Source organism: Bos javanicus, chromosome 3, assembly GCF_032452875.1.
Source record: "Bos javanicus breed banteng chromosome 3, ARS-OSU_banteng_1.0, whole genome shotgun sequence".
In the NCBI taxonomy this organism is placed as follows: Eukaryota; Metazoa; Chordata; class Mammalia; order Artiodactyla; family Bovidae; genus Bos; species Bos javanicus.
Window position 1 is genome coordinate 21090212 of NC_083870.1, and position 4225 is coordinate 21094436.

The 4225-nt window shown below is 44.4% G+C and overlaps 2 non-coding genes across 2 annotated transcripts in view; one reads left to right on the forward strand and one right to left on the reverse strand.

Moving 5' to 3' along the window:
* The window catches only part of TRNAV-CAC (transfer RNA valine (anticodon CAC)), a 73-nt gene extending 53 nt beyond the window's left edge, over positions 1-20 (forward strand). The window contains exon 1 of the tRNA in view: positions 1-20. This exon is cut by the window's left edge and continues 53 nt beyond it. This is a non-coding gene — a tRNA (tRNA-Val).
* Positions 21-1765: 1745 nt separating this feature from the next.
* TRNAG-CCC (transfer RNA glycine (anticodon CCC)) lies at positions 1766-1836 on the reverse strand. Its single transcript has one exon. It is a non-coding gene; the product is annotated as a tRNA-Gly (tRNA).
* Positions 1837-4225: the final 2389 nt, after the last annotated feature.

The following is a 4225-nucleotide window of genomic DNA, read 5'->3' on the forward strand; positions in this document are numbered from 1 at the left end:
TTCGATACCGGGCGGAAACAGGCTTTCTCTTTCTTTTTGCCTCCCCCGCCCCGCCCCGAAATATGTCTTCTCATTGGTAAAACCAACAGGCGCGAAAGGTACGGGGTGAGGCAGGGGACGCAGCTGGAGGAAGAGTTGGTGACCACCTAGAAGTCTCTTTATTCAGCGCTCGGAGAGGCCCAGGAGCCACTTCAGAGATCTGGAGGTGGACGGATTCGCTCATCAGCCGCCACTCATCACCGAGCCTGACGACAAAGAAAACCGAGGTTCACAAAGAGAGCAAGACCTGGGCTCGGCAGCACGCAGCGCTACAGCTAGACCAGGAGGGACCCAGTCCGCTACTTTGTGTCCTTGCCCCAGAGCAAAAGCGACGCCCAGGAAAGGAGACGTGAAGGGCGATGAGCAACGGGGCAGGGCTGGGAGCCTTGAACAGATGCACACAGCCCTGGGCCGCTGCGACATTGCCTTTCCCACTTGCTGACTTTCTCAAGGGTCATCTTCCACTCACCTTTCACCTGGAGAAGCTAAATAAACATCTTTGTCCACAGATTCCTTCTGGTCTAGTGGCTAGAATTCTGTGCTTTCACCGCCACGGCCCAGTTTCGATTCCCGGTCAGGGAAAACTTTCTTTTTCCAGCGTCTGCACCCACACAAGTCTCTCTCTTGCTGCCCAGATCGGAACTGTATTTTGCTTAAAGGTCCAATGCAGAACATTTTCTGCACAGAGTTTCTAAATGCCGCTGAGTCCGGGCCTCAGGGTCCTGGACCTCAGGCTGGCTGTTGGAGCTGAGATGCCGTGAACAGCCTGTGCTGGCCAGCTCTGGCCTCCACTCTTTTCTCCTGGCATGGTAAACCCAGAGTCTTAACAGAGTTTTCATTCAAGGAGAATGTGAGGCTTCAGTTCCAAAAATTCATTAAAATCCAATACCAGAGGTGGATGAAACTGGAGCCTATCATACAGAGTGAAGTAAGCCAGAAGGAAAAACACCAATACAGTATACTAATGCATATATATGGAATTTAGAAAGATGGTAACAATAACCCTGTGTACGAGACAGCAAAAGAGACAGTGATGTATAGAACAGTCTTATGGACTCTGTGGAAGAGGGAGAGGGTTGGAAGATTTGAGAGAATGGCATTGAAACATGTGAAATATCATGTATGAAACAAGATGCCAGTCCAGGTTCGATGCACGATACTGGATGCTAGGGGCTAGTGCACTGGGACGACCCAGAGGGATGGTATGAGGAGGGAGGAGGGTTCATGATGGGGAACACATGTATACTTGTGGTGGATTCATTTTGATATTTGGCAAAACTAATACAATTATGTAAAGTTTAAAAATTAAATAAAATTTAAAAAAAATCCAATACCAAAAGCTTTTGTAAAATACCAAAAGTTTGCAAGAATACGAACATCCTATATTCTGTACCTAAGTGCCCAGTTAACATCACATTCTTTCTTTATATAAGAGTCATGACATCACTTGATAGTAACCTGCCAACATCTCGGGATTGTTCCTTTCCTTTGGCGTCCCTCTCAAAGCTAACTTCTGTGGGACCTGTCTTACAAGGCCGGGGAACAGCTGTACCGACCAGAAGAGGGCCCTCTTGGCCCTTCAGGAACCTGGAATCCGTTCTCTTTAGGATGTAGAGAAGGTATATGTGTGTTAGTCGCTCAGTCCTTTTGGATTTTTGGCCATCCCTTGGACTGTAGCATTCCTCTGTCCATGGGCCAGCGAAGCCCAAAACAAACATAACCACAATGCATTGGCCGGGAATCGAACCCGGGTCTCCCGCGTGGGAGGCGAGAATTCTACCACTGAACCACCAATGCCACTATAGAGAAAAATGTCTGTAAGGATAGCCTAGATGGAGTTTTACTCAAGTCTTTCTCAAGTGCAAGTCACTCATGCCCTGTGCTTGTAGGACGGTCTAGGCTTTCATCCTCCACCCTCTGTGGCACAGGCTGCCCTCTGCCCTCTGGCCTCCTGCGGGTTGCTTTGGCGGGCACTCAGGTGTGCTTTGGATCCGTCTAAGTGATGGAACCGCCTGGTGCTCGTGCAGTCTTGTCCCACTCTTTGCGACCCCTTGGACTCTAGCCCACCAGGCTCCTCTGTCCATGGGATTTCCATGCTCCTTTGCTAGAAACCCATCGAGGCAGTACAGCTGCCGCCTTGGCTCCTGCCTGGCTCTCCGCGCCCTGCAGGGAGCATAAAGTATTCTGTCAGGACACAGAGGTGAAGAATCCTTCCCTGTGGTTGGAGGATGAGAGAACCAGATGGGAAATGCTGCAAAGGGAGGGGAATATTCTCAAAAGCTTCCCAGAACTGCTGTGTGGGCGCTGTCGGTTGGGTGGCTGCCCTATGACAATAGTGCTTAGTCTTGTGTTCTGGCCTTGACCCAGTCCCAGGTCCAGTCTGAATTCAAGCACAGAGGCACCCTGCTTTCCCACACATATGTCATTCTGCCTCTCTCCAAAGTGGCATTCTGAACCACGTTTTCTTTTTTCTTTTTTTTTCTTTAGCCATGGACTTTATTGTTTGAATATTTGCAATTATTATTCTATACACAAATGTTAATTTCTTACAAAACTCTGTATTCCATATTGCTAGGTCACTTCACTCTTCATTTTATGTCACATTTCCATCAAGAACTATTTCCCCAAATCACCATCTGCCTGATTGTCTGTTGTTGTTGTTCAGTTGCTAAGTTGTATACAACTCTGCGATGCCAGACACTAGTCCACAAGGCTCATCTGTCCATGAGATTTTCCAGGCAAGAATACTGGAGTGGGTTGCCATTTCCTTCTCCAGGCTGAACCACCTTGTCTATCTCAGTGAATAGCAACCATGTGGGTCTTTTTTTTTTTTTTTCCCTTTAACTTTGTTTTGCTGAAATGTAACTCAGGAATATAAAAAAGGTTTAGCTTTAGATAAATTAGTGCTCTCCATGCTACAAACAAGAATAAAATTCAAGTTGATAATAAGGATGAATTTCAAATACTTTTAATACTCAAGAGAATTCTAATAATTGATGTGTAATTACATAGAAAATGTTTGTTCTGTCATGCTCCCAGAGATGACTCTTGGTATGCACCACACTACTTTAATAATTTTGGTCTAAAAACTACCTCATGGTTACTTTCAGATTTATTAATATTTATAAAATTTAAAATTATGTGCTCCAGTAAATTAAATATACCATATAATACCTTTTAAATCAGGATTAAGTCTTTTGAGTCTCGAAATCATAGTGATTTAATTATTCCCTTTTCAATTTGGGGTCAGTGTTTTTAGGTATCATCTAATATGTGATTCTAAGCAGCATTTATCAGGCATGACTCAGCTCAAATTGCAATTTTAAGATCTATCATTAACTTTAAGTTCTTTGACTGATATTAAATTGGTTGAATTAATGTATAATCTTTGCCTGGAAAATTTCTAATTAAGGTAGAAATAATAATGCCCATATTTTTATAGGTTATATATAGAAGAGCTCTAGCTTAACAGCTTAAGAGAATGTGTGGGTACCTTTAGGAGATATTCCTGAATGTAACCATAACGTCACTTGAAGAAGACTACAACATATGGACTCTGTAATTTAAGTAAGGACGTGTTGCTTACCTGATGTACTCCTTTATTAAAAAAAAAAAAAATTCCTGATTCTTAGTTACCTGCCTTCTAGATCTCAAGTCACCCATTTTCCCATGTGCTATGTGATTGTTTTTTAACTCATTGCTGGCGTCCTTAGGCGCTGGCAGGCAGGTGAACCTGAGAAGAACATGACAGGTTGTTCTCCTGCTGTGATTCTTATTTGTCTTTGTGTGTGTGTATCTTATTTTTGATGCCTCCTGGTGTGAATGCACCAAGGAGTGGGACCTTGACTTTGCTCCTGATACACCAGTTTTCCTGGAGAAGGGCCTGGCACCTGGTGAGCACCTAGTAAGTGCTTGCTGACTGAAGGATTCCTAATGCACAGTTCTGGAAAACTGATGAAGAGGACAGAAGTGGGTAAGATCCACACAGGGCTAGAGTATAAGGGACAGAAAGGCACAAGCTCCAAGAGGGAGAGAGAAGGGCAGAGAGAAATATCCTAGAACCTAGAGACATCCTCGACTAAGTATGGAAAATCTGAAGAGCTCTTCTTTCCTCATGAACTTCAACTGAGGAATCAGTGGAAGGTGAACCAGGAACTCTAAGGATCCAGGTTTGCACAAGATGTAT